Below are 13,186 nucleotides of genomic sequence, written 5' to 3' on the forward strand. Positions count from 1 at the left end.
TCTACCTTTGCGTAAGGTTTTGCTAGAAATGTTACGATACAAATGAGAAATACGCTAAATACCAACCTTATTTTGATGAAATCTCATGGACACATTTTGTCTGACGCAACATTAAAACATTCTGTTTTCTATGTTCCCATTGGATTTAGATAATGATCACTGAAATGAAACATTACGTTTTAAAAACAATTATCTTCGAAACAAGCTAAGTACCTACATGAAAATAAACAAACGACACTATCACTGTTGCACAAAAACCATCCGTTTATCACTCGGAGGTTTATCACGAGTACGAGTGTTCAACGTATTACGTAATCAACGTTCCACAGATACAAAGATAACGAACAAATAAAATAACAGCAAATAATATTGGTTGTAAATTAATTGTTTCATCAATCAGTTTGATTTATAAAAACTTCGCTTATTAAATCTGAAACAGCACAGTAGTGATCAATACTAAACTAAAATCTCTTTGATTGTGAATAATCACTAATTAGCGCCATCTATTGTTTTTGGTTTTATTACGCACCGCCATCTATTGACGAATAGCGACGAACTAATTTACGCCATTATATTGCCCGAGTGTTGCCCGAGTGATAGATTAAGCCCGGCCGAAAACGTTCAGAAACTTCCGTACGGAATGACATGTGGAAGCGAGAGAGCGCAATGCATTTGTAGAGCGCATGTAGAGCGACGTCCCGTTCCCACCTGTCGTTCCGTACTGAAACCGAATGAAAATTCCAAACGAGAAGGGTTTGTAATCGTGTGGCTTTCATACATGTTGCACCAATGTGGTCGTGGGTTCGAATCCGGACTTGTACATGGGCAAAATGTGTTTATTAATACAAAAATTGTTTATTTTGTAGCAAAATGTTTTTGATGATCGAACGAGCGAGCGAAGCGAAGCGAAGTTCTTACATTCGACTTGGGACACGCGGCTGGCTAGGGGCACGTCCCGGCATTTCAATGTTTTTAAGCTGAACTATCAGAGGATAGTTTGATACACAATAACTTAAGTAAATTTGTTCTAATTTAAATGATATTGGGTAAACGTGTAGTTGAGGGCATTATATTTTAGTCATTAAAATATTAAAATATTAGTGAGCAGGCTCGCTCAAGGGGTTATTGAGCTAGAAGAGCTTAGAAGGCCAAAAAGCAATCCCATCAAAAACATTACATGTAAAAAGGTGCAAGTCTCGCAACGCTTTTACTACAAAAAAGTTTTGAGATGTAATGTGAAACCAAGTCGGTTATTTTAATCAGTGCCAGGGGGTGTTAAAACCGTATCAATAAGATATCTTTAATTTGTAATACGTATAATGACTTGGCCATCGCACTTGCTGCATAATGACAAACGGATCATCGTCACCTATTAAGAATAATTCTAATTGAACATAACGCTAGCGCTAATTGCAGTTTGAGCATTACACATATTTACGAGTACGGTACGAGTAAAGCATTATGTGCATTGCCAAGTCATTATATATATTACAAATTAAAGATATATTATTGATACGGTTTTAACACCCCCTGGCACTGATTAAAATAACCGACTTGGTTTCACATTACATCTCAAAACTTTTTTGTTGTAAAAGCGTTGCGAGACCTGCACCTTTTTAGGGTTCCGTAGCCAAATGGCAAAAAACGGAACCCTTATAGATTCGTCATGTCTGTCTGTCTGTCTGTCCGTCTGTCCGTCTGTCTGTCCGTCCGTATGTCACAGCCACTTTTCTCCGAAACTATAAGAACTATACTGTTGAAACTTGGGAAGTAGATGTATTCTGTAAACCGCATTAAGATTTTCACACAAAAATAGAAAAAAAAACAATACATTTTTGGGGTTCCCCATACTTCGAACTGAAATTCCTAAAATTTTTTTTTCATCAAACCCATACGTGTGGGATATCTATGGATAGGTCTTCAAAAATGAGGTTTCTAATATCATTTTTTTCTAAACTGAATAGTTTGCGCGAGAGACACTTCCAAAGTGGTAAAATGTGTGTCCCCCCCCCCCTGTAACTTCTAAAATAAGAGAATGATAAAACTAAAAAAAATATATGATGTACATTACTATGTAAACTTCCACCGAAAATTGGTTTGAACGAGATCTAGTAAGTAGTTTTTTTTTATACGTCATAAATCGCCTAAATACGGAACCCTTCATGGGCGAGTCCGACTCGCACTTGGCCGCTTTTTTACATAAATAAATAAATAAAAATAAAAATAAATATTGGGGGACATCTTACACAGATCAACCTAGCCCCAAACTAAGCAAAGCTTGTACTATGGGTACTAGGCGACGATATACATACTTATATAGATAAATACATACTTATATACATAGAAAACATCCATGACTCCGGAACAAATATTAGTGTTTATCACACAAATAAATGCCCTTACCGGGATTCGAACCCAGGACCATCGGCTTAGCAGGCAGGGTCACTACCCACTAGGCCAGACCGGTCGTCTTAGCAGGCAGGGTCACTACCCTGTGTACATGTAATGTTTTTGATGGGATCTCATCTCTTTTTGTAGGCAGTCCTTCTTTTCGGGTACTCATACCCATACTATGTATACACATATCATAACTAAACATATCTTCATTCATACTCACATCGTACATCGTAGTGTACCTTTACTTTACCTACTATTTGTAGGAACTGCAACAGTAACTTTGTAATATCATATATTTATATGGGATTACCAACTTACTTATGCAGTTCTTAGATCTTTAAAACGTGACTGATATTGCAAAATTTTTAGGTTTATCCTTTAAGTGGCCATTAAACCCTAACTCTGTACCAAATTTCAGCTCTCTGAGTTTATGGGAAGTACTAATTCTATTCTGATGATCATGAGTGAATGAATGAGTGTCATAAATGCGAAACTTTGCTTTCGCTTAACTTCGGAACTAAATGACCTACAGACTAAAATTTTGGATTTTAAGTATGTGATTATAGCTTACTGGATAACGAAAATTTCTGCGTTCTGGTCTTATCCAGAGGTCCTTAAATAGGGGCCTGAAAATGCGGCGAAATGGTTCCAGTAAAGGATGGTACGGCAGTGTTTGCTACGCGCTCGACTTGGCGGGGGCACTGCCGTGCCCCCAGATTTGAGAGGGGTCTTGCTATTCTGGTCATATTTTTTGCAAGAAAGTATGGTCGAGTTTGGTATCAAATGAAAGTGCTCGGCTTACACATTTATATATTTTTTCTACTCCCGTACTTTTATTTGTCATTTAAAAGATCGTACACACATCTTTAAACCCCTATGTTATAGTTGTCAAGACAAGTCTTTAGTCTATTCCCCAAAAAAGTATTTGTGCATACACGCAGTATCTTTTTGGTACTTTTACGATACTTCGTGTAATCACCACTTAAAAAATATTGTATGAAATACATTGTTGCCAACCTAATTTTAATTGTCATCTCTGACAGATGAGTACTAACTAGTAGAAACAATAAAATTGCTTCAGAAGTCAGAAACGCGCATGTGACACCCGTAATATAGCAAGATCCATAGACTACGAACACCGCTTAGCGTTGCTTGTTAGTCTCCATAGGGTACTGTGGCCAAAATCGAGAAAAAAACTGTCCAAAATTGTAATTTAACTATGAGCAAGTACCAGGGCCTCATGAGTTACAACTACAAGAAGGTGTCGCTGACTCGCTGACCAACCGGCCGTGGGGCGCGGGGCGCGGTGGCCGGGTCGCGTATCTTAGCTGTATACTTTTGGTTTGTTTACTTACATATATGTCCTATATGATTCCACTTGTTTTAAGTAGCTATGTATTATTTTTGTTGAATGAAAAATATTTGTTAAATTTACAAATTTTTTCAAAGTAAGTGCTTGGTCGTAGAAAAAGTATTGTATGCAACGTTGTTTAACTGAGTCAAAAAATACTCGTGGCGTCTTTATTAACAATTTTCGGCTTCGCCTCAAATTGTTACTCACGCCACTCGCCTTTTTTGACCCCTCTTAAACAACGGTTGCATAAAATACTATTTTTTATTTTACCATTTTTAGGGTTCCGTAGCCAAATGGCAAAAAACGGAACCCTTATAGATTCGTCATGTCTGTCTGTCCGTCTGTCCGTCTGTCCGTCTGTCTGTCCGTCCGTATGTCACAGCCACTTTTCTCCGAAACTATAAGAACTATACTGTTGAAACTTGGTAAGTAGATGTATTCTGTAAACCGCATTAAGATTTTCACACAAAAATAGAAAAAAAACAATACATTTTTGGGGTTCCCCATACTTCGAACTGAAACTCAAAAATTTTTTTTTTCATCAAAGCCATACGTTTGGGGTATCTATGGATAGGTCTTCAAAAATGATATTGAGGTTTCTAATATCATTTTTTTCTAAACTGAATAGTTTACGGGAGAGACACTTCCAAAGTGGTAAAATGTGTGCCCCCCCCCCCCCCTGTAACTTCTAAAATAAGAGAATGATAAAACTAAAAAAAATATATGATGTACATTACCATGTAAACTTCCACCGAAAATTGGTTTGAACGAGATCTAGTAAGTATAGTTTTTTTTATACGTCATAAATCGCCTAAATACGGAACCCTTCATGGGCGAGTCCGACTCGCACTTGGCCGCTTTTAAAATACAGTTCTATGCGAAACGCGAGTTCTCAGTTCGGGGCGAACTACTAGTAAATAATCGAACGAGCGAGCGAAGCGAAGTGAAGTTCTTCGAACGAGCGAGCGAAGCGAAGTGAAGTTCTTATCGAACGAGCGAGCGAAGCGAAGTGAAGTTCTTACATTCGACTTGGGACACGCGGCTGGCTAGGGGCACGTCCCGGCATTTCTATGTTTTTAAGCTGAACTATCAGAGGATAGTTTGATACACAATAACTTAAGTAAATTTGTTCTAATTTAAATGAAATTGGGTGAACGTATAGTTGAGGACTCGCGAAGTGCGTAGTTTATGGTCATTCAAAAAATTAAAAAGTTAAAAACATTGCAGTCTCGATTTCGGGACTGCAATGTCGCATACAAATTCCATTATTTAACGAGTTCCAAACTTTTTAAAACTTTTTTCTACTCCCGTACTTTTATTTGTCATTTAAAAGGTCGTACACACACCTTTAAACCCCTATGTTATAGTTGTCAAGACAAGTCTTTAGTCTATTCCCCAAAAAAGTATTTGTGCATACACGCAGTATCTTTTTGGTACTTTTACGATACGTCGTGTAATCACCACTTAAAAAATATTGTATGAAATACATTGTTGCCAACCTAATTTTAATTGTCATCTCTGACAGATGAGTACTAAGTGCATTGCTGCCAATTTACAAAATATTCATTAGGTTCTATAGTAGAAACAATAAAATTGCTTCAGAAGTCAGAAACGCGCATGTGACACCCGTAATATAGCAAGATCCATAGACTACGAACACCGCTTAGCGTTGCTTGTTAGTCTCCATAAGCTACTGTGGCCAAAATCGAGAAAAATCTACCCAAAATTGTAATTTAACTAAGAGCAAGTACCAGGTCCTCATGAGTTACAAGAAGGTGTCGCTGACCAACCGACCGTGGGGCGCGGGGCGCGGTGGCCGGGTTTGGTTTGTTTACCTACGAGGGGTATTCAAAATATTCTCGGTATGAGAATGAAAACAAACAAGTACGAAAAGTTTGATATTTTTATTTTTCAATATACTCCCCCCCTATGTTCATACACTTAAAAGATCGATCAATTATTTTTTTTAATCCCTCGTAAAAATATTTTTTATCTTTCGTGTAAAAATGCTCCTCCACTGCCGCCTTCAATGCTTCATCGTCAGAAAATTTATTTCCACGCAGATCCTTTTTAAGATTGGGGAGCAAAAAGAAGTCGCTGGGGGCTAAGTCCGGACTATACGGTGGGTGAGTAACAGTTTTAAACCCACATTCAACAATAGCTGCCTTGGCAATATGAGCAGTATGGACGGGGGCGTTGTCATGCAGAAGCAGAATACCTTTGGTTAACTTTCCTCGCCTCTTTTCTTTAATTACATCCTTTAATTGACGTAGAATGTTAGCGTAGTACTGTCCTGTGATATTTACACCTTTTTCTTTATAATCGATTAGTAATACTCCTTCACAATCCCAAAATATCGTGGTCATAACCTTGCCAGCTGAAGGGATGACCTTGAACTTCTTGGGATGAGCTGAACCCTTAATGTGCCACTGCATGGACTCTTGTTTACTCTCTGGGTCATAATGATGAACCCAGGTTTCATCTCCAGTAACTATTCTTTGCAGCACCTCATCAGGATTTTCACCGCACAGGTCAATAAAATCGGAACAACAAGCTACACGCATGTCTTTTTGAAGCCGAGTCAGCATTCGCGGAACCCATCTTGCACTTACTTTTGACATATTAAGATGGTCATGTATAATATCATGTACGGTACCAATAGAGAGATTGGTTACTTGTGCTATAGATTTTACCTTCACTCGACCGTCTTCCAATATAAGTTTTTCCACTTTATCAATATTTTCTTGTGAAGTAGCTACTACAGGCCGGCCAGGTCTAGGGTCATCTTCAGTACTCTCCCTTCCGCGTTTAAAATCGCTTGACCACTTTTGAATGGTAGATAAAGAAGGAGCAGACTCACGGTAAACACAATCCATTTCCTCTTTTATGGTTTTTTGAATTTTACCCTGTTTTGTCAAGAATTTTATCACGCATCGATGTTCTAATTTAGTTTACATTGTCAATTCGCACATGATGTTCATGTTTGTTCAGCAATTGCAGAAAAACAAAAGACTATCTCGGTTCGAGTTATACTTTTTTTTAATGTCAATGAATAAACCTTAGCGGCCAGTAACGAAAGAAATTTTAGAAGAGGTCGTAAGATATCAATACCGAGAATATTTTGAACGCCCCTCGTACATATATGTCCAATATGATTCCACTTGTTTAATAGTAGTTTATGCAACAGTGATATAATAAGGGTTCTTAAAATTCAAGGGTCGAAGTTACAAAACGAGACGTAGTCGAGTTTTGTAAAAAAAGACCCGAGAATTTTAAGAACCAATTATGAGCTGTTGCATACATTACTTTTTCTATGACAGCTGCAGCAAAAAAAAAAAAAAGTTATTATTAAAAAAAAAGAGTTATTATTAAAAAAAAGAGTTATTATTAAAAAAAAAGAGTTATTATTTCAAAAAAATTGAGTTATTATTTAAAAAAAAAAGAGTTATTATTTAAAAAAAAAAGAGTTATTATTGTAAATGAAAACATACCTCTTTCAATCAAGATGATCGGAACTTGTATCTTTAAAAAAAATAAAGCAGTTGTATTATACTCATAAGATGACTGCTAGCAGTCATCTTATGAGCCTATAGACAAAGCATTCAAATGACATTGCTTTAGATATCACTGTCAGTCATTTAATTGACACATTTAAGTGCTGGAGTAGAAAAAGTATTTTTGTTGAATGAAAAATATTTGTTAAATTTACATGTTTTTTAACCGACTTCAAAAAAAAAAAGGAGGTTCTCAGTTTGACCCGTATGTATGTATGTATGTAGGTATGTATGTAGGTATGTATGTATGTATGTATGTATGTATGTATGTATGTATGTATATTTGTTCGCGATTATCTCGCGTTTGGCTGAACCGATTTTGATGCGGTGTTCAGAAAAGTGTTTGTTACATTCTGGAGAAGGTTTTAGTATACATAGATCTGAGCTGATGCTGAACCCTGGCTGTAGCTAGTGGAACTCAGGTTTGGTGCAACATAGGCCCACGCTGTTTTGGTCATCCGACGCATCTTGATGAGCACTTAGGAGAGCAGTACCCAAGATAGAGCTGATGCTGAACCCTGGATGTACCTAACGGAACTCAGGTTTGGTGCAACATACGCACACGCTGTTTTGGTCATCCGACACCCCTTGATGAGCACTTGGGAGAGCAGTACCCAAGATAGAGCTGATGCTGAACCTTGGATGTACCTAGTGGAACTCAGGTTTGGAGCAACATACGTACACGCTGTTTTGGTCATCCGACGCATCTTGATGAGCACTTAGGAGAGCAGTACCCAAGATAGAGCTGATGCTGAACCCTGGCTGTACCTAGTGGAACTCAGGTTTGGTGCAACATAGACCCACGCTGTTTTGGTCATCCGACGCGTATTGATGAGCACTTGGGAGAGCAGTACCCAAGATAGAGCTGATGCTGAACCCTGGCTGTACCTAGTGGAACTCAGGTTTGGTGCAACATAGGCCCACGCTGTTTTGGTCATCCGACGCGTGTTGATAAGCACTTGGGAGAGCAGTACCCAAGATGAAGCTGATGCTGAACCCTGACTGTACCTAGTGGAACTCAGGTTTGGTGCAACATACGCACACACTGTTTTGGTCATCCGACGCGTATTGGTGAGCACTTGGGAGAGCAGTACCCAAGATGGAGCTGATGTTGAACCTTGGCTGTGCCTAGTGGAACTCAGGTTTGGTGCAACATAGACACACTCTGTTTTTGTCATCCGACACGCTTTGATGAGCACTTGGGAGAGCAGTACATATTTATTTATATATATAAAAATAATTAAAAAAGAATTAAAAAATTAAAAATAAACAAAAATAAACCCAAAATAAAATAACTTAATATAATATCTTTTTTAAAAAAAGGGAACCGCCTTCAAAAAACCAACCCACTGAAAAGCACAAAATAATTTCTATATGGCACTCCTCTACGTGTCCAGTCCCTATCCCGTCAAAAGCAAATTTCTGCCAAAAAGTAATTAATACCTAATAATAAGAAAATTAATAATCATCCGGGTAATTACTTAGTTTTTGAAGTCGGTGCCAAACCAAAATTTTTGAGAACAGATTTTAGACAACGAAGAACGAACGCTTCACTTACTTGCATTATAAAGACATAGTTGGTTTACTCATTAATTTAGTTCTTGTAGGTACTACAACGTACTCGTATTTTTTTTCTGATTGGTAGTAAAGAATGTTTTTGTTGGTTTGGCACCGCCTTCAAAAACTAAGTAATTACCCGGATGATTATTAATTTTCTTATTATTAGGTATTAATTAATTTTTGGCAGAAATTTGCTTTTGACGGGATAGGGACTGGACACGTAGAGGAGTGCCATATAGAAATTATTTTGTGCTTTTCAGTGGGTTGGTTTTTTGAAGGCGGTTCCCTTTTTTTAAAAAAGATATTATATTAAGTTATTTTATTTTGGGTTTATTTTTGTTTATTTTTAATTTTTTAATTCTTTTTTATTTTTTAAAGTAAGTGCTTTGCTTGGTCGTAGAAATAGTTATTTTCACCTCAGCAGCTCGAACAAGGGTACTTTGCTACTTAAAAACAGTGAGCAAAATCGCATTTTGCTCACTGAGTGAGACAAAATGAGTAAAATGCGATTTTGCTCACTCAGTGAGCAAAATTTGATTTTGCTCACTGTTTTTAAGTAGCAAAGTACCCTTGTTCGAGATGCTGAGGTGAAAATTTAATTGTACAACAAGTGATCAAAGTTTGATATTTCTTCGAGTGCTTATTTTGAGTCCCGTGCAAGCGAAAGATTCTATAATAGATTCACGAGCGTAGCGAGTGAATCTAATTTAGAATCTTGAGCGTAGTAAGGGACTCAAAAGCGCACGAGATGTAAATAACTTTGATCTCGTGTAGTACACAACATTTTTCACCTCAGCGCAGTGAGAACATACCTATTAGACAACTTCAAAAATGTAATCCTTCTTCATCACTTAATACCTGCACTCATGTTTTCTTAAGATATACAAACAATTAAGTTTAATTACCGCAATGGAACACAAAAACAAAACGTAATAATAATTTCCATTAAAATAATATAGAAATAACAAACATTAACTGACACTTCAATCGACAACTTTTTTATGTAAAAAAAATCTTTGTAAGATACGGTCCGAATTGCGGATACGTACTATTTGTCAACTATGGTAGAAATTCTTAAAAGTAAAATAATTAATTTTGCGTGATGATCTGTGTATTTTTTGAGTTCGTTATTTTAATTGTACAATAAAATACCTAAAATATAGTATTTTATCAGTTTTTTATCAAATCTTAAACTTTATTTTTATTTATTAATTATTAAGAATTCATACTCGTACGTGGTTTGGAACGATGCGGTCTGAAGTTTTTCGGGGGTCTATTATAAACCTATTAACATATTCTATTATAAATGTATTAACATATACTGTTGAATGTCGTTTTAACTTTTTTTTGTCTGTTTCTTTTTGCTAACAGTGTGAAAGGGACAGAGATAATAGAACCCAAGTATTTCGAACTTTTATTAGACCCCGCATGTTGAAATGACATTTGACTATAAAGGTCACTTGAATGTCATTTTGTCTCACTCAGTGAGCAAAATCGCATTTTGCTCACTGTTTTTAAGAATCAAATTACCCTTGTTCGAGCTGCTGAGGTGAAAAAGTATTGTATGCAACGTTGTTTAACCGAGTCAAAAAATACTCGTGGCGTCTTTATTAACAATTTTCGGCTTCGCCTCAAATTGTTACTCACGCCACTCGCCTTTTTTGACCCCTCTTAAACAACGGTTGCATAATAGTAGTTTATGCAACAGTGATATAATAAGGGTTCTTAAAATTCAAGGGTCGAAGTTACAAAACGAGACGTAGTCGAGTTTTGTAAAAAAAGACCCGAGAATTTTAAGAACCAATTATGAGCTGTTGCATACATTACTTTTTCTATGACAGCTGCAGCAAAAAAAAAAAAAAAAAGAGTTATTATAAAAAAAAAGAGTTATTATTAAAAAAAAAGAGTTATTATTAAAAAAAAAGAGTTATTATTAAAAAAAAATTGAGTTATTATTTAAAAAAAAAGAGTTATTATTGTAAATGAAAACATACCTCTTTCAATCAAGATGATCGGAACTTGTATCTTTAAAAAAAATAAAGCAGTTGTATTATACTCATAAGATGACTGCTAGCAGTCATCTTATGAGCCTATAGACAAATCATTCAAATGACATTGCTTTAGATATCACTGTCAGTCATTTAATTGACACATTTAAGTGCTGGAGTAGAAAAAATACTATAAATGGCCATATCAAATGAAGGCATAGGTCCCTTAAACAGCCAAACAGATGATCAGCACTTATTATTATAAAGCCTATAACAGACTATCGCACCGCACCGCGACCTTGGAGCGTCGCACCCATAAATGAGAGCGAGAAACAGATATCTCTTTCTCGCTCTCACTTATGGGTGCGACGCTCCAAGGTCGCGGTGCGGTGCGATAGTCTGTTACAGGCTTAATGTTGGTACCGCGACTATTTAGGTGTCTCAAATAGGTTGGCGTATTTTCAGCAGAAAAATACACTTCTTTTTTTTTTAAGGCGGCAAGCAAATTTTTTAATAGTTGTATTTTTTTCTGTGAAAATTAGAACGTTGCTTCTGTAAGTTCTGTAAAATATTTCTATTTCTTGCACCATTTTTCACTTGGCCGGTTTCTTTGAACCCTCTTAACTGGGGTTTGGATTATACCAGATAAACAAAACTCTCGGGATATGATGTCAATAGTGGACTTATTAAGCATAAAAAATTTCAATTGCATAGCTCTTATACTTTAGATTTTTATTAATGTCTAAAAAACCCCGATTTCGTCACTGACTAACTCACTCACTCACTGTTGATCATCAAAACCTCTAGGGTACTTCCTGAAGTCCTAGGAAGCTGAAATTTGGTATGTGAGATAGTATTAGTCCACAAACAACAAAAAAATTCAATAACTTGAAATTATTAGCCCCTAAGGGGGTGAAAAGGGGGGTAGAATTTTGTATGGGAAATCAATAACCGCGGAACCGATTTTGTGAAATTTGGTATGTAGATAGTTATATTGTTATGGGGAAGGATATAAAATAGTTTCAACCCCAAAATCACCCCGTAAGGGTGAAAAGGGGTGGAAAAAGGCGTTAGGGGAAAAAGGGAGTTGAAGTTTGTATGGGGAATCAGTAAAAAGCAGATTGTATCATTATTACAAGAACTACTACTACTAAGTGTATACATTTTTCACCTTACGCCCATGTGACGAAACGGTCAAGCCACATATTTTGACTAAGGTGTAGAGTCTGTGAAGGTAGGGCCTGTAGAGTTAGAAGCTTGGCTCTACGAGAGATCTGATAACTTTTTGTCAGTGCGAGCCTTATGGTTTCGTCTTGGCAACATTTTATATGAAAATGTTTTTGGTGGTAACTTTTTGTCAGTGCGAGCTTTATGGTTTCGTCTTGGCAACATTTTACATGAAAATGTTTTTGGTGGGATTGAGTTTTTCTTTATTGATTTAAATGCCATCTAAATTATGAGTGGCCATCTAAATCTAAACCTTACGCCCCTTACGGTCACGTGATCGCCTTACGCCCCTTACGGTCACGTGATCGCCTTACGCTGTCTCGAGTTTATCATTTTAACCCCACTTCAAAAAGTGCCCAGCGCCGCTAAAGAAGTTTTCACTTCAATAAAACACTGCATGTTTGATTAGATTAATTTAATTTAATACACGCGCGTATCCAGGAAAACAATCTGCCATTTTTCCCGAAATAGCAGTGATGCGTCACGGTATCACCAGCAACACGCTTGTAACTGATCATCGGTGGATCTTATGTCATCGCAATAAGGTTTACAAAACGTCAGTTAACAGTGCAGCCGGTATTATCTATATATATAAATGCAAGTGTCCTGACTGACTGACTGACTGACTGACTGATTCATCAACGCAGAGCCGAAACTACAAAAGCTAGAAAGTTGAAATTTACACACTAGGTTGAATTTATAAAGTGTACAAGAGATAAGAAGCGATTTTGAAAAATTCAACTCCTAAGGGGGTTAAAAAGGGGATGAAAGGTTGTATGGGGTGCAAGTTTTATTTTAAGCGAGGAATTTGAAACTTTGTAAAAATGTACTATATTAAAAAACAAGAAAACTGATTTCTGCGTTTTCGAAAATTCATCCCCCAAGGTGGTGAAAAAGGGGTTGAAAGTTTGTATTGAGAACAAATATTTTTGTGAGTGTGGGACGTGAAACTTTGTATATGGGTATGTTATTATAAGACAGTAAAAGTAATTTCAGCGTTTTTGAAAATTCATCCCCTAACAGGGTTAAAAAGGGGTTGAAAGTTAGAATCCATTACAAATGCTTTGAAACTTCTTAGAAAGGCATAATAGCCGATTACAAAATAA

The sequence above is a fragment of the Cydia amplana genome, chromosome 19, assembly GCF_948474715.1.
Source record: "Cydia amplana chromosome 19, ilCydAmpl1.1, whole genome shotgun sequence".
Taxonomy (NCBI): Eukaryota; Metazoa; Arthropoda; class Insecta; order Lepidoptera; family Tortricidae; genus Cydia; species Cydia amplana.